General features: G+C 33.1%; 1 pseudogene; it reads right to left on the bottom strand.

Annotated features, from left to right (window-relative positions):
* Positions 1-14622: 14622 nt before the first annotated feature.
* On the bottom strand, positions 14623-14710 carry LOC150017950 (small nucleolar RNA SNORD116; annotated as a pseudogene).
* Between the last annotated feature and the right edge of the window lie 4446 nt (positions 14711-19156).

The raw sequence follows: 19156 nt of genomic DNA, 5'->3' as shown, positions 1-19156 counted from the left end.
ATCACTATCTTCACTCTTCCCCAAATTTTGTGGTTTGCACTGTTTATTGCAATGTCAATAAACAGTAGAAAAGGAAAATTAGTAAGCTTCTACAGGAAGTGTGAGTCTAAGGTCTGGATCATATCAGATTACATTATTTTGACTTCTTGCTACATACACCAGTCACTTTTGTGCTTTGCATGGCATGTTGGAGTGACAGGCATTATACGTATTCTTCTACTAACAACTGTAAAATTATCAACAGATATGAGGCAATTGTTTTCAAGGGAGGGACCAAAGTTAATACTCAAATGTGATACTTGAGCAAAAGGAAATCTATGCTTACAGTAGATTTCTGCCTGCTGGAACTTCCTAAATGACAACAGAAGGAAGTAGGGTTCAAGGAGAGAGAATGTTCTTGCTTAACTAAAGAGGGACATACTGGAGTCTGAACTGCTGCAGTGGATAATGTTTGTGAGGTAGTGCACTGGAGGGGAATGAGTTTTAGGGTCAAGATTACCAAGTGGGGTTTACCTACAAGAACTTGTCCAAGAGTCTATCCACATGGAACAGAGCAAGACTCTGCAAGGCCAAGTAGAGATCAGAAGTTGTGAAGTTAAGAGCCCCCCAAAATATCAGTCTCAAAAGAGACAATAAAGATCTCACTATGATCCATGAGTATTCAATTGACAATCCAGAAATGACATAACTTCAAAGTAAAGATTATGCCCTAGGGTGAGTTCAGTATCAGAATAAATTTTACTTAATACCGTGGGAAGCCAAGTTTGACAAGATAAAGAAAAATTTGCCTCTGGTAACTTATATCTCTGCCAGACCAAACTCAAAATAGCTTAAAGGAAGAAAACATATTTTAAGCCCTTTATATCTTGTCTTCTACCCTGTCTATTATTTACTAACAACACAACACAAAACAAAGCATTAAACTTGCCCTTAAAATCAAAGGATGGAAGAAGTATTCAATGGAAATGGAATGTAATATTCACAGATGTTGCAAGTAGTACACAAGGACTTAGTCGGCTATTATAAATATGTTCAAGGACATAAGGAAATAAAATGTTGATGGCTATATGAATTATAAGAATATATAAAATTAAATTTAGAGAATGAAAATTACAATATTTAAAATTAAAAATTACCAAAATAGAATTAAGATCCAGTTGGAAAGTAGAAAAGAAAATATCAAGGAAAAAAAGACAGGTAAGAAAAAATTATTCCACCTAAAAATCATAGGGAAAAGGATGGAAAATAGTTAAGTACAGTGTCAGTGATTTAGGAGTATAATAGCCTGGCCTAACTGTAATTGGAAACTGACAAAGGGAGAAAATAGAGTTGTAAAGGAAAAAAAAAAATTAAGAAATATATTAAGCAACTTAAAACATGTTTCTGCAAAAGTCTACCTTGTAAAATAAAATATAAATCACTAACACAAAAACAAAGCTAGAAACACCTAAATATCCATTTAAGAAAATGGCAACATTATACTTCATTACAAAGAAACCCTATCCTAGGTAATACTTCGCTGCGGTCACTGTAGGAACATTTCCAAAGGGTAGTTCTGTGTTTAAAAATAGAGTAGAGACTCTGATTTCTGCTCCAAAATGTAAAAAGCTTAGAAGTCATTACTTCTGTTTTTACAACAACAAAAATTTGGACACATTGAAAGAACAAATTTTTTATGGAGCCATTAGAGATGAGGTTACTGGGCAAACAACCACCCTGAAATCAGAAGACTCAGATTTATTCAAAAACAAACCACCAGGACCTTACATATAATAAACTTGGAGGAACACAATGTCAATTTTGATAAAATTTTGGAGGCTCAGCATAATTTAGCTAAGACAAGCTAAAGGAGACATGACAATAAATACAACATTGTATTCTAGCATGGATCCTATAATATAATAAAGGTTTCAGGTTAAAAACTAAGGAAATATCAATATGTACACCAAGGAAATATCAATACATATGTATGCACTTCAGTTAATAACAACGGATTAATATTGGTTCATAAACTGTGACAAAGGTACCACAGTAAGGTAAGAAGTTAATAAAGGAAACTAGGGTTGGGGTACCATCCTTTCAATTTTTCTGTAAATCTCTATTCTAAAATATAAATTTTGCTTAGAAAAGCATTTAGGAAAATATATAGTATACTATGGTTTATTAAAAAGATTATCACATAAAATCAATCCTTATTTTTCTATTAAACAGCTATGCACTTGTGTTTCTGTGCACATAGGCTTGTGTATGTGCATGTTTAAACATGGAAGAAAATACTATGAAGGTATAGACAAAAACCATGTAATATAGTTATTTTTATAGAAATTTTGGAAATGAGTGTATGATTAAAATAAAATCTTAGTGCTATCCATAGTGTTCCCAAATGTACAAGAGAGTAATGCAATTAATTACTTAAGTGATTTTTTTCTTTGAAAAAATTAAGGGCATTCTCCTTAGAACCAAAGTAGGCGAGCCTAAACCTTCATACCACTCTTCATTAGCTGCATAGTTCTAAACAATGCTCAAACTCTTTTCCGCTCTGAAACACGTAAGCAACATTTCTGTTAATATTGTAGCAGTTTACCTTGCAACCCTTACCTCTTCCCCACATATAGATTTTTCTCAGATCTCAATGCTTTCACAAATTACTCTCTGATTGAGAAGATCTATAACAGAGCAAGTTCAAGGTGATCAAGATCCCTGGATGGGAGTAGGTGAAGGAACTGAGATGAGAGATTGGTGGAAAACATAAAAGTCAACTTTAGACCCCAGAATGTTTCTGAAAATTGATACTATTGTCTAGGGCATGTTTTGGATACTCAGTCTGTAAGGCAAAATCTCTGAGGTACACTAGCCAAATAAAGAAAACATCAGCCATTATATAAGTACTTTACTTATTTACAAATATGCAGAGTATATTGTCATTTAAAAATATATACAAAGTTCCTCTTTTGTTTATATTATGTGTATATCTTTTCATATATAAATTATAGGCATCTAGTCACACATATTTGGATAGATTGCAGATATATATATAAGTTCACTAAACAGACCAAAGCATGAATTTCAGCAAGTGTCGCATCTACAGTTTTCATAAAATTACCATTTGTTTTCTTTTTAATTCCCTGCAAATCCTAAAACAGTACTGCTTCCAACAGGCAGGCTACAGTAACTCAATACCATCTCATAGGATCCTGAAAAATGGCTCAAAAGTCTTGAGTGCTTATGTGACGTTTTACATCTAACTTATCAGAGGATAGGGATTGATCATGTTCATAAGACCTAAGCTTATGCATTCTCATTCCAATAAATACATAGTATGTAGATGGTGCCAAAAGAAAAAAGTTTCCCAAAACAGCAATACTATCAGTCCTCAAATTACACGAATGATTAGTTTCAAAATGAAGCTGAAAACCCAAATTTACTTATTCCAAGTTCAGTGTCTTACAAGGCATATTGCAAGTTGGACTATTGTGACCTGACTCCTGGAAAGGGAAATCCTGCTATGATTTGGATGGATCACAGGAGGCTCCTCTTTCTCCAGGTGAGTAGGAGCGTTTGCTGTCCTGGGAGTCTAGCAGGCCATGTTATCTATGCCATGCTTAGCAAGCAGGACTTGACATTCTGATTATCGCGAGCTTTCTGAAATGCAAATCACCAACCTAATTTTGAAATTTCCAGGTTGCGTAACAGTATAATATCAGGAGGAAATATAGATCAGTATTAATTTCATAATAGACCAAGCATGAGACATGAGTGATAAATACAAATTAAAAGAATCAATGAATCTAATAAGGAGGAAATGGAAATTATGTAGGCAGGTAGATGTAGGGAAACGAACAAAAAAAAAAAATCCTCCTTAGTTAATTCTTATATTAGTAACAAATGCATTAGTATATTCTAAAGTGTCTGTGCTTATTTTAGTATTTCAGCCTCTATGTTCAGTATGTGTCTGCATACCGACTGCTTGGAACTAAATAGAGTGATACACTATACATGCTTTTAGGGTACAGAATGCACAACCCTTGCTGAAAATGCTGTGCAAGATAATACAGGGAATTACCATGAACTTATTTATATCCAAAGCCAGCAACCAAAATCTTTATTTGCCCCTTTATGGAATATCTAGATACCCACTCTTTCCCCAAACATTGCTCACAATGTGAGTGTTTTTTAAACACACTTTAAATTATTTCAGTATTTTCTCCAGAATTCTCTTCAACCAGAGGGAAATTAGGATCTAATATATAACTCTGAAGACCAGGGCCTAATTTATAACTCTTATGTTCACTGGAAATTTTAACATACACCCGTCTCAGCTCACTGGCTACTGAATGAAAGCTCCATTTTTATATTTTAGAAACAAACATTATATTACCGTCATGTTTAGCCCAGCTGGGGAAGCCTAATGTAGCTTGAAATAAATTTTCGTTATAAAGTAGTGACTCTGAGTTGGAATGCCTAGTCTTGCTGTCCAGGGGTGTTTACACAGTCTGGAGTCATCTTGGGACCTGCCATTTGGAATAAAGGCAAGCGTTGTGAAGGATCAGAAGTATTTCAGCTGCAACCACAGAGTTTGGTGTTATTTGTCTGTGGCTCTGTTTCTCTGCTGGACTTTCCCTTCCTCCCATTATTGCTAACCTGAATTTCTTTGGTTTCCATAGTAATACCTCCAGGGAATTTCTCTTCTTCTTGTTGAGTTGAGGATTCTTTGATTTCTGGTCTTACTCTGCATCATAAACCCATTTTATGCTGAATAGCACTGAAGGGTATTAGGGAATCTGTTTGAAGAATCAGTGTGTCAGTCTTCTCTATTTCCAAAATAGGATAAAGCTTGAGTTCTAAAATGTAGCAATTCTTCTAAAATAATCAGAATAAATCTTTAAGAGCAAACAGGCCTAGATACTTTCCAAATAGAAGTTCAAAAAGGGCACTTAATCAGATATTTTTATACCACTTCAAAGCAATAAAAATATATCTATACATATGGTTAGCTATGCTTTTTGATTAGTGCTTACTGGTGAGCTCATTATATAATTAAAAATACGAATGTTCTTTCTTTTAAGAAACAAAATCAGTATATTTTAGAGAAAAAAATCACCTATCACCATGAAGACTATTGAATGAGACACTATGGGAACGGCATGGAATGGAATAGGAGGGGTAAAACTTAACAGTCTGGGCTCTAGTCCTGAGGTTTTAATCGGAACCTGTGACCTTCAGCGAGTCAGTTCATCTTTTTGGGTATGTACTCCACTTTCTCGTCACCATCTTAAAGTGTGTCCTGAACACCTTACATGCATTCAGTAGGTACTATTATTTTCTACATTTTAAATGGGTAAACTGAGGCACAGATAGTCTAAATAACATAACCAGGATCACACAATTAATAGGAAGCATAATCCTATTAATCATCTTTCAAACAAGTCTAATACTAGGGTCTGCTTTTAAGACAGTGTACATCATTTGAACTGAGTAATGGGCATGTATAGAAAAGTAGACTGAGGTAGGCTGGGTAACTCACTAGGGGCACGTAGATAGTTGGTGGCATATTTTAGACCTGTAACTCAGTTTCTTTTCTCAAACGCTCAGTGATATTATAAGAATGTCTATATTTTTAATACTTAGCCATACTCTGTTCTTTAAGAAAATGTTTTAAAAAAAGCAGACACTATACATTTTTTCAAAGATAAATGAGCGCCATGCTGTAAATGTACCTTTAAGATTTTCTTAAACTGGAAAACATTAAAGAGGAAATTTATTTTTAATCTTATTCTCAGCATTTATTTTCTATAGTAAGTAAATGTTCCTTTAGGATAGAGAATATGTATCGACCCTTTTCTTGCAAGAGTTAATATAATTTACTAAATGGTGATTTATATATTTATAAATGCACCACACCCCCCTTGTGTACCCCCTTGCCCCCCAAATTCTGCACCACTTGTCTTTTACTTCGGCGATTTTTGTCGTGACCAGCTTCATTCAGCCATGACCCCATTTTGCCTCAGCTGTACCTCATTTTGCTGCCTCAGCTTCTTTCTGAGGCTTCTGGGTTTGTGTGGAAATGACCGACATGCCTGCCTCTGTAATTCAGAAATGAGATACTTGACAAATGGGGGAATACCTTTCATCTGTGCTGAAATCACTTCACCAAACACCCGACATGCAGAAACCCAAGTGATGACATGAGGTTAGAAGGTCCAGAGGCTATATTTTTGTGCGTTCACCCTTATTTCTACATGTATCAGAAGGGGACATACTGTATTTTCAAAATTTGTACAGATGCTCTTATCCTTGAATGGGTTTCAGTTGAAGTTCTTTCTAAATAATCCACTGAAAGCTATTACAGGGTGGAGCAAAAGTAGATTTACAGTTGTTCCTATGGAAAATCATACAGTAATTTAAAAAGAATATGAAGAATTAATTCTGTGTTCTGCATACTCACAACTGTAACCCTGTATTTACAAAACTGCTCATAGTTTCTGCTGTGCTTTAGAATATAAACACACACATAATACACACACACACACACACATTCTTTAAAATAGCATTAATCAATTTTAAAATGTGTATATCTGTGTATATATTATGTAAACATATAGTATGTAATAACGTATATTAACATATATACATGGAAAATAATGTCTTATCATCTGTTAAACCTGTACTTTTGGACTACATTAAATCAGAATTACAGGATACCATGAGCTAGAAAACAGTTCAAGGGTTTTATGAATAGTTGCCTCCTCACTCAGTGCAGGGCTGAGCAATATCCAGAAAGCATGACCTTTCTTTCATATGTTTGTGGGCTTTTTAATCAGCTGAATAATTGTGAGCCTCAGACTGAGCATTTCTCATTTGATGATTGAGGGCAGATGACAAAAGCTTCATGCCTGCATACTGCCCAGAGCTAAGCTGTTAATGTTAAGAGTGAGAGGTGGTGGGAAAAAGTAGGCCATGATCTGTCTGCCTTTATTGCTTTTCACAAAGAAAAAGAAAAGTGAGGATCCACGGTAACCTCCAAAAACGTTGTTACTTTTCCTGATTTTGGACATTGGAAGGCTGGTTTCTCCTTATTCTTAAAGTATAAATGAGAATATAATGATTTCTAAAGAAATGTGCTTAAAGCGCAAAATATTTAGGTATTTCATGTTCATGGATTTTGAAGATAAGCAGCTTATTTGGGTAGGCTTACACTGATGGTTGTATGACATTAACAGAATAAATAGTAATGGTAAAAAATCTGAATAAACTTATTAAAGTATTTACAGAACATAAAACATCTAGTTTCTAATTAGTCCTCATACATCCCATGGATTAGATGTATTATCTTTCTATTAAACATCATAGTATACTCTTGGCATTCTTACAAAATTCTACTTTTGAACTCCTAGTGATTGCTCCCACACTATGCTAGGTATGTTATTATCATTCTTTTCAATATGAAAAGCAAAGCACAGAAAGATTAAATTATATGGTTAAGGTCATACAGCGAGTAAGTTGTGGAACTATGCTGGAGGCTGAGTGGTCTGGCCACAGAGCCTACAACATTCTGCATTAAACTGTAGGACTCAAGACTGTCAATGGACAAGAGTTCTAAGACTGTTTGTGTCATTTCATGGGAAGTGTAGAGTGTTACATTGTGCGCATAGAATGTTAGGCTCTAGGTAGATTTTTTTTCTAACTAATCTCCCATTACAAATGTACACAAAATGCAGATAATAATAGAAATTTGTCATTGTTTTTGGTTTTTTCTTTGATTGGCATTCAAATTCTCTACAATGAACATGGTTAGCTTTAAAAAAAATTTTTTTTAACCCTCACCTGAGGACATGCTTACTGATTTTAGAGAGAGGGAAAGGAAGGGAGGGAAACATCTATGTGAGAGACAAATAGATTAGTTGCCTCTTGTACGTGCCTTGACTGGGAACCAAACCCACAACTCAGGCATGTGCTCTGCACTGGAATCAAAACCATGACCCTCTGTTCCATGGGACAATGATCCAACCAACTGAGCTGCAACAGTGAAGGCAACGTGGTTAGCTTTGTAATAAAATTATCATTAAAATGTATTTGTCATAAAGCTATGGCATAAATCTAAATGAATACCATAAATCTGTAAAAGATAACAAAGTTAAATATATTTATATTTTAATTATTTTAAATTTTATAAATTGTGTAATCCATAACATATATATGTACATTATATATCCAACCATATATATCTCAATGAATATTAAAATACTGAACTTACAGATTTAATGTTTTTTCATTGAATTTTATTATAACTTTTGACATCCAATCTTTTGCTATATTCTTGTCATAATTGACCTCATGTTGTAAAAGTTATTGATAAAAACATCTAAATTTTATGCCATTACTATATATGCAAGTTACTTAAGCACCTGATACAAAAATCTCTTACTATAGCTGATAATTTATAATCAATCTCTCTTGACAACATTATGTTCCATATCAATGAATTTTGTGTATTTATATCTTAAAAATACATTTTAATCTCCATAATAATTACAAGTTAGTGTGTCAGTAATTTTCTTTCATCACAAAACCCTAGTATTATCTGTCCTTTATTCCATTTCCCCCCAATTATTTATGTATAGGAGAAAAATCTCAAGGTCCAAATTCATTCAGTTTAGTTAATATAATTGTTTTAATTTTTTGCTAAAAAGTTAATTTCTATATTGAGGCCCCATGTCAATATGTGCCGAAATTTACCTGTCAATTTAATTCTCTTCATAATTCTTGGGTTCTATTTATATTGTATTATCCAGTGTTGGGACAGGAATATGATGTTTAGTCCATTCGTGTTTTTTTGTCAAAATGTTATTAATTTATGCCCCTCTCCCTGACCTTTATGTCTCTCCAGAGACTCATACATTTCTCTTTGGCTAATGGGAACTCAGTGAGGTTTTTTGGGGGGGCTTCCCAGAACTTGTTCTCTCTGTGGACACATGAGAAATTATTCTATTATAATAAGTGTTCACTTAACGTTTTTTATAGTTTCTTGGAAATTATGACTTTAAATAAATTGGCAATAACAAATCCAATTGTGCTACAGACTAATTGATGTAAAAAAGAGTTAAGTTTCTATGGTGTATTGCTTGTCACAAATGAATACCCCAAAACCAATTTTAATATTAAAAATTGAAATAAAGGTGAGCTGTACATACATTTAAGAAAAGTTAATAGCCTTGACCAGCATGGCTCAGTTGGTTGGGGCAGAGTCCTTAAAATGAAAGGTCAGGGCACATGCCTAGGTTGTGGGTCCAGCTTCTGGTTGGTGCAGGTACGAAAGGCAACCAATTGATGTTTCTCCCTCTCACATCAACGTTTCTCCCCCACCTCTTCCCCTCTCTCTACCGTCAATAAGCATGTCCTTGGGGAAAGCAATTTCTTTCCCTCAATGTTATAACAAAACATTGAACAAAACTACATTATTTAAGGACCTGCTGTACTTTTCTGGTAATTATTGAGACAAGAATTTCCATAAACTTCCTTTTCAAGTCAATTGCCTGAACATATCAGCCATTTTCTTTGGCCCTATGATATACTGCATTAAGGAAATGTGGACCTTTGTTTTTATGCTTGGGGGACACACACAGCCGAGGGTTCTGATCTCCTTTGCTTTTAGTTCCCTCACTCCAATCTGCTGGTCATGTAGACCAGTAGAATTAATCATTTATTTGCACTGTGAGTTGTCACTGGAGTAAAATAGCATATACTTGAAACGAACGGATTTTTTTTTACTCAACATATGAATAGACATTTTTTATATTTTCCCATTTAATAAAATCTAGTAATTTCCATTCTTAAATCTTATGTAATATAACATCATCAAAAGAACAATACGTTTCTTTCAGATGATGCAGAGAAGGTGGAACCACATGAGAATATATTTCTTTGGTTGAATAATCTATACATTTATAATTTCTTTTTTGTTTTATTGTTAGGTATATTTTATTGATTATGCTATTACAATCAGTTGTCCTAATTTTTTTCCCCTTTGGTCCCCTCTGTTTCAGTGTCTCCTTCTCTCCAACAATCTACCACCTTAGTTCATGTCCATGGGTCATGCATATGAGTTCCTGGGTTTCTCCATTTAGTTTACTATTCTTAACATCCCCCTGTCTATTTTGTACCTACCAATTATGCTTCTTAACCCCTGTAACTTTCCCCCCATTCTCTCCCTTCCCCTCCCACTGTTTACCCTCCATATGATCTCCTTCTGAGTCAATATATTAACATGATATACCAATTTTAAAATTACAGTGGTTTATTTATAGATAACATTTTCTTTTCATTATATCACAGACTAGTTAATGACTATGTTTTTAATAGATGCTTGAGTCTCTCAGTATGAGATAATGAAATTTCAAGATGTTTTAGGTTAAAAAGCCAAAATAATTCACTATCTCATAAAAAAAGACAGAAGAATGACAATCAAAATTCTGTGTGTAACATAGAAGCTGCTATATTTATTGAAGGATTTAAATTATATTTATAAAATAATAGCCTCTGAGCTTAGTTATAACCCATGAAAGGAACTAAGAGTCAAGCGAGCCACTCTAGATAAAACGGATCATCAAATGTTGGCTGGTGTGTGATTTTTATCCACAATTGTGGTATATATGTGCCCAGACTTCTGTATTATGTTTTATTTGTAAGTTATAAGAGCCTAAGTGGGAGAAAAATGCAGAGAACAGCTAAAAATATAGAAGTCCTTTTACAAGAATAAACAGCTGTCAGAGGGAAGGGGGATTTCGGGGCAGGTGAAAAGATTAAGCAAACAAAACAAAACAAAACAAAACAAAAACTCATAGACAAAGAAGGACAACAGTATGATGATTATGAGAGGAAAAGATAGGTATGGGGGAGGTAGAAGAGGATATTGGGGGGATAAATGGTGATGGAAAGAGACTTGACTTGGGGCGGTGAACATATAATACAATATACAGATGATGTGTTATAGAAATGTACACCTGAAACTTATTTAATTGTATTAACCAATGTCACCTCAATAAATTCAATAACAAAAAAAATTAAATTTAAATAGAAAATTTATCACTTGTGTGTTTATACATGAAAGCTAAAAGGTAATATGATCATAAAGGAATTGAGTGGATGGATATTAAATGCTCACCAATTCCTAACCATTAGTATGTGAGATGGTCTTTTGAGGCAGTGTAAAAATAAAGACAGATAAAAATCAAATCAAATCAAATTATTCTTCTAAATCACAAAATATGGAGTGAGGGTGAAAAAAACAATGAATTCAGTTAAATTTAAGCTATATTTGAAGTGGGCATTCAAGAAATGAGCTGTTTTATTTGTATGAGAAGATAGAGATGCTTGAAGTTATAGTTATCTAACCAAACTGTTTATCTAGATCTATATATAGACACACATTTCATTTACACATTTACATGCAACTTAAGTACTATAATTACTAATAATGTTGGGTTTGTATACACCATATTATTATTCATTTTGTGTAGGTCTGAACTGTTTTTCTTTGATTTTGCTTTCCTGCTGTATTTTAGATTAATCAAACATTTCTATGATTCCTTCTGTTCCTTTCATTAGTTATTATATGTTCTTTTACTATCCCTTTACTAGTTACCCTAGCATATGCATTCTTTATTAATGTCTGATACAAATAATTTATCATTTCTAGCCTGCTTAATTATTAGAAAGTTTAAATTTCCACCACATTTTGCATCATTTTGTCACGCATTTTAATTCTATATATATAACTTAAATTTCACAGAACATTACAATAATTGTGTTGTACAGACAATAGTTTATATGGATACGTAGACTTACCTTTTATATTGATCTTTATTACCTTGTCAATGCCCATGTTACTATTGAAATCATTTCTATCTTATTCTGCAGAGCTACTGGCAACAAATTCCCTCAGTCTTAGTTTATCTTAACATATCTTTATTTTACCTACCTTGTTTGAAGGTATATTCTCTTATGTATGCAATTCTAGGTTGGCAGTTATGTTCTTTCAGCAATTTAAAAAGTTATTGCATTTCCTCTGTCTTTCCTCGTTTCTGTTGAAGTGTCAGCTGCCAATCTTATCTTCTTATTTTTGCTTCATTGAAAGCAATGTACCTTTTCTCTAGTGGCTTTGAGATTTTTCCCCTTGTTTTTGGTTTTTAACATTTATATTGTACTGTGCTTGAGAGGTTATCTTTGGTTTTATATTGTACTGTGCTTGAGAGGTTATCTTTGGTTTTCTGCTGTTTGTGGTATGCTACGTTCATTGGATCTATGAATTGATATTTTCTTTTTTCTTCTAGAAATATCTTTTACATATCTATTAAACTCTTATTCTTTTTCATTACATTTCTCTCTCTCTGTCTCTCTTTCTCAATGTCTCTCTCTGTCTCTTTATATATCCATGTTTCATTTTGTATATTTTTTATTAACCTATGCTTAATTTAATTAATTCAGTGTTCTTCTTTGTCCAATATGGTGTCAAACACATAAACTTTCTCATATTATATATTCATGAAAGGAGGTATTCCTACAAAATAAAGCAAGGTACCCACTGAAGTTAATTAGCTTCCTGCCCCCCAAAGAAGCTGGGATATAAGGTTGCTGTCTTCTTTGGCAGCAGGAAGGCTGTTAAACTTTGTTCCAGCTGAGGGAAATGTGAAGGCCATCTCAGTCACTATCTTAGATTATCTTAGTGACAAATAATTAAATATGTTCTTTCATAGAATTTATAATTAATCTTAATCTTTATTGCTGCTAAATATTTTTATCATGTATTGGTACCATCATTTGTTTAACAGTCCCTTGCTACTGGAGCATTTCTTTCATCTTTCTTTTTTCTATTTAAACATTTTTATAGCAGTTCTAGATGTGCATTGAACTCTCTCCCTATGCTAACCATGTCTACTTAGAAAATCCACCTCTGTTAATAGTGTGGTCTAATGTAGACCCCATATCTTGATTCTGTCCAAAATGATTCCACATCTAAGTTTATGGGTGTCTGGATAAAATGGCATCTGATTGGAAATAATTTTTTCCCTATGCTCAAAGAAAGCTATAATTTCTTCATCTAGAATAAGTGATGAACTGCTCCAAATGGATTCCTCATGAATTAGAACCGGGACAATGACAGAGTGTTGACACTTAATTGTGGGGAACTCTTCTACATTCGAAAGTTATGATATTTAACAGTGGCAGAATTTTCTCTCCTACTGTAATATTTTGCCCTTTGCAAGCATAAGAGTCATAAATGAGACCTCAGATTAAAACAAGTTGTTTCTCTTACGGTTTGCATTATTTAAACATAAAAAATTTTTTTGAAGTGTGCTCCAAACAAAATTAGATATTTTTCCACAAAAATTATCCTGTTTTTATTTTCTTGCCAAAGAAATAATAATGAAAGTATGAATGAATGAACTATGTGTCTGACTAAAATTATTTCTTAGTTTACCTTTATTATTTTAGTAATAAATGAGTAAATAAATTTCCCAGTGTCTATAGTTTATGTTTAGTGAGAGACTAGCTTAAAATTAAAAGCATTTTCCAAGTTTACTATTTTCAAAATATATATAATGAAATTTATTTTCTTTGCTAATTCATATAGCTGCATCCACTCTTAATAATTACAATTCTCATCTAGGGAAGAAATATATACTGACTTTAACACATCTTTGGAGTATGTTAAATAATGATGACTATATCAAATATATCTAATTCTATTGCCTTGTGCAAGTGTTTTTTAAAGGAGGTTGGAAGCAATTTTAAAACTCATTGGAAACATAAAAACAACACATTTCCAGGTTGATCAGCTGGAGCTTAATAAAAAATTCAGGCTCCCAGGCATATAACGTCATACGGAGGTCTCAAATTTTTTATGGCAGTTAAAAAATAAAAATTATTCATAAAGTTAAATGCTCCTCTACCACTTTAATCCTTGAAAATGAAATTTGTCATGGTTTTTATGTTGGGAAAGGGAAGAGCACCTTAAAGGAACATTGTCGCACTCACAGTGAGGGACTCTGACAGCTCATGAGGGTTAGTTGTGCTTCATTTCACTCTACGTTCACTAACGTAACCATGTGTTTGGGATGAAGTCCACTTCCAGACTGCTGGACTATCAGGTCGTTTTGAACGGAACTGTCATCAGCGCAGAGACCCTAAGCTGGTCAGCAGGTATTGTTATCCGTGCCCCTTAATTTTCTCATATGTATGGAATTATTATTGGGAGATGGGGCTAAACAAATAAACAGTGCAAATTTCCACCTACGTCTCATTTTAAATCATTTAGTGGAAAGGATCTAAGGGTTCATAGCAACAAATATGCTTTTGCTAAAAATCTCACAATATATTCATTAGTGTTCTAGGAATATAAATTCTACCTGGCACATGTTTGTTCTGTCTCTGAATGGTGGACAGGACAGCCAATAACTGATGTGAAAATGACATTTGGATTATGAAAGGAAAACTGTCTAAAATCTACAGTTTCACAATCAGTGCAGTGGGAAATACGTTCCAAAGTCAAGGTCAGAACTGAAATCAGTTAACTGAGGTTCCAGTTATTGATTCTAAAGTGATTTTTTATTTATTTATTTATTTTTACCTCAGATCTGATGAGAACGACGGTTGGGGTTCTCACTCATTTTGTTCAGATTTCCAAGGAAAGTGATTTTTTAAAAACTGACTTTTTTATGACTTGACAACTCATACCAAAGCACCAAATGACTCACTTTGGCCTTTTTCCAAATACCTCCATTTATTGCTCTGCATAACAAGTCTTGCTTGTTGGAAAACCTTCAGAGTGTTGAGGTTAGCAATAGGAACAGAGGATTTTTTTTTTTTTTTTACATACTAGAAGTCATAACCGCTTCTAAAAGAAGACTGATATTCTAAGTCATTTAGTTTAGTTTATCCGCCTTCTATTTTTAATATGAAGGCACTGTTTCTGTCATTTTTCCAAATAAACAAATGTTGTTAGTAAAGAATTGAAGCCTGTTTGAAATGTATTATATAGAGCATGCTATCATTTACAAAATTTTAAGACTGTTAGGCAAAGTACAATTACAAGGTGATGACTAGGGACTGGATTTATAGAATCCACTGAATACTATGGGCATCAGTTAAGAGCCAGGAAACATGATACTTTTGCACTGGGGCTATCATGACATAAAATAACAACTATCTTGAACATACTTCATAGTACTTTAAAACAAACTATTGAAAGGATCAAGACAATCCAAAAGTAAATTAACTTGGAAAATAAAATGAAACATTCCTCAAAGAAAGATAACAAAACCCAGACACTGAACAACACTGCACCTATACTGTCAAAAAAAATTTTTTTTAATTATGAGATGTGAATGAGAAGGAAATTATGACTCATAACTAAGAAAAATTTAGTCATAAGAAATACACATAACTAATAGAGATGTTAAAGTAATCATAAAAGGGCTTTAAAATACTTCAACATTATGTGTAAGGATTTTTAAGAAAATAATGAGGGAGCAGATGGTGAATCTAAATATAGAAATAGAAGTAATAGAAAAGAGTGATCGAACATTTATAGAACAAAATATACCTAAAATGTAAATGTATAAATTGCTGGAAGCTTTTAATAGCATATTAGCTATAGCAAAATCAGCGAACTTGAACAGAGTACTATAGAAATTATTCAAATTATATAACTACCCTATATACCAGTAATAAACAATTGTAATTGGAAATTGAAAACTTGCAGCATTTACATTAGCATCCCCCAAATATTTAGGTTTAAATGTAAGAAAACATGGATGTTGATAATGGGGAAGCTATGCATGTGTGAGGACAGAGGTATATGGGAAATTTCTGTGAATCTAAAACTACTATAAAAAATAAAGTCCAGTTGATATTTCATAGACAGACAGACAGGCAGATAAATAGATAGGTAGGTAGATAGGTAGACAGATATTTAAGTACTTCCTATTTAAAATCCCAATTCTCTGTGGGCACCTGTGGGTCAGGAAATTCATTGCTCTCATGTCTGAAACACTGTTGTTACCTAGATAATATAGGATAGGAAAATGCTGATATAAAAACAACAGTGTGAAACGGATTTCAGAAAAAGCTATATACAGGAAGTAAATCTTGAGCTAGGTTATGAGTATAATTTGGTCAATATATCCTCAGATCTTATTCAAACTCAGAAGAATCTCACAGTATAAAAATATTCTCTTCTACTTGATTCTTTGACACACACTCCCCTGATTCTTTTTTTTAACCATAATTATGACAACTTCTTCTTAGTCATTTTAACTTTCCCCTACTTTTCTTTAGGCTTTTAATATTTAGATGTTCAGTATTCATTCCTAGGTCCCATTTTCTCCCTTTCTTCACTATGAGTTCTCTTAGCAGTGATCAAGATTTTATTATTATTTGTTGTTGTTGTTATTGTTATTTATCCTCACCAGGGAACATGTTTATTGACTTTAGAGATAGAGGAAGAGAAGGAGAGAGAACCACTGATCAGTTGCATGGCCCTGACCAGGTACTGAACCCGAAACCTAGGCAAGTGCCCTGACTATGAATGGAACACACTCACCTTTTGGTTTCCAGGACCACTCTCCAACCAGCTGAGCCACACCTGCCAGGGCACAGGATGTCATTATCAATGAGTGCCCTGCCTCCTCTCTAGCTGTTAAACTATTCTTTGTACTTCAGCCAGAATCAATCTTCTCAAGTCTCAACTCTGATTATGTGGCGCTCCTACACTCATTTAAAAATATTTGATACCTTCCATTTACCCTTTGCATCTGGGTTAAAGTAATGACAATTGTCAGAATAATCTCTCTCTTAAACTTAATTTGATTTCACTCCCTACCTTATCTTTCTGCCAACACTTCCTGTTTTGTTGCTGTAGCTTCTCCCTTTATCATTTAAATCCTTTTAAATTTCCTTTGTAGAATACATAACAGGCTGACATTTTTTAAAAATAGTATGGATATTTAGTTTTAAAAAAATCAAATAAACCTTCTTTGATTAGAGCTTGACAATTGTAAATGCAATAATATTCATATAATTTGGGTTTTTAAGAAAGAATAAATTACATAGAATTTTGCAGCAAAACATTTTGGGACATTATAAAAGGAACTAAAATGAGGGTACAGTGCCTTTTATTGAAACTCTTAGTTTGTAGCTTTATAAAAACTCTAGTGATTTCAATTTCCTTCCCAATCTGTTCAATGCCATTACATCATATGAACCAAATATTAAATGCAGGAGATAAAATGGATTTTCTTCTCGTCTTTATTCCTTTAATAACCTTCCTCCCTGTGGCTCCCTGTCCAGTGCATGTAACTTTTAAGTTAGTTAGAAATCCACTACTTTATCTCATTAAATTATTCTGCAACCAGGAATTTTTTGAAGTACATATGAGGTCTCTATGCGAGTCAACAGGGGATCTTTTAATTGGCTTTTAGAAATTGCAATAAACAGCTTTTAAAATAGTTCAGATACAAAGGGAAGGGAAAATGCTAAAGATATTTTGTAAAAGCTTTGAATATAGTGAGAGTCAGATCTAAATTTTTAGCTAAATAAAACCATTGATATGTATTGTATAACAAAGTACCCATAGACTCTATAAACAAGGTATTTTCTTTTGAAAGATATTTAGGCAATTATCAAATAATGCTATTTAAGCAAACCTAGGATAGAGTAATTCATGCTTGAGTAAGTGAAACATGGACATTCTTATTTTCATTTCTCTTACATTGGACCTTCATGGATCACCTTCATGGTGCTTTACTTGATTTCAGCATATGACACATTGGATGGTGCAAAAGGGGCAATATTGGTTCCTCCTCCCCAGGACAAATGTGTTCAAGTACAATGCTGCTGCTACTCAACAGACCAAACAGAAATCCTCTTGATTACCACAATTTTATATTGTCATCATATTAGTAGTGTTAGTCCTTCAATGCTGATCTTTACTGTTTTGTTGACTATTTCTAGGTTGTTTGCATTTTCATGTAAAATTTGAAATCAGCTTATCCACATCAACAAAATAGCTTGCTAGTATTTAGATTTGGATTGCATAGAGATTATATATATATATATATCTATAGACTAAATTAGGAAGCATTGGACCTTTAACAATACTGGATCTTTCAATCTATGAACACAGAATATCTCTCCATTTATTTTGATTTTTGACTACTTACATCTATGTTGTATAGTTTTCTGCATACAGATCTCATACATGTGTTATTATATTTATATCCAAGAACTTCATTTTTTGGTGTTACTATAAATCATATTTGTGGACAATTAAATAACTTTTTACATAGACAGTTATGTCATCTGTAAAGAAAGACATTTATTAGTCATGAGTTCATATTCCCAATATGCATACATTTTGTCTTTCTTGTGCTATGGAAGTAATTAGGGCTTCTAGTACAATATTGAGAAAGAGCGGTGAGAGAAGATATCCATGGAGTTTAAAGGGAGAAACTATTCGGTCTCTCACTATTGAGTATTATATTAGCCACACTCTTTAAAGATGTTTTTTATAAAGTTGAGAAATTTCTTCTTTATTTTTAGTTTGTTTTTTCATGAAATGTAGTTTTGTATTTTGTCAAATGAGTTTTCTGCTTTAATTGACGTGACCACATAATTTTTCTGCTTTGTCTGTTATGCTGGATTACATCAATTAATCTATAAATATGGAACCAGCCATGCATACCTAGAATAAATTTATTTTTAAAGTTTTGAAACTAACTGTACATTCTCAGATTTATAGTTATTAAAATTATTTTTATTGAAAACTGAAATCTCTAGACTGTCTTAGTTCCTTATACATTTTTTTAACATCAAATGTATATCATATAGCTTTGTGTATATGTTTTCTATATCCTGTCATGTTAAGTAAGATAAAGGCTAGGAAAAACTTGGGCCCTATACCCATACTTTCTTCTTCAGTATGAAGTCAATTAACAAGATTCTTTGACTTTTCTCCTTTTCTTGGTATATTTCTTGTCACTTTTTAGGCAAGTGAATTTAGATAAGAATTTTATCCCCTCTAAGCTTTAATACTTGTAAAAATATATTAGGTACATATTAAGGCTTGTATAAATAGTAACTGCCAATGCTAATATTTATT

Source organism: Furipterus horrens, unplaced genomic scaffold (genome assembly GCF_987537825.1).
Source record: "Furipterus horrens unplaced genomic scaffold, mFurHor1.1.pri manual_scaffold_2, whole genome shotgun sequence".
NCBI lineage: Eukaryota > Metazoa > Chordata > Mammalia > Chiroptera > Furipteridae > Furipterus > Furipterus horrens.
Note: the sequence above shows the minus strand (reverse complement) of the source record. Positions and strands in the feature narration are given on the sequence as shown.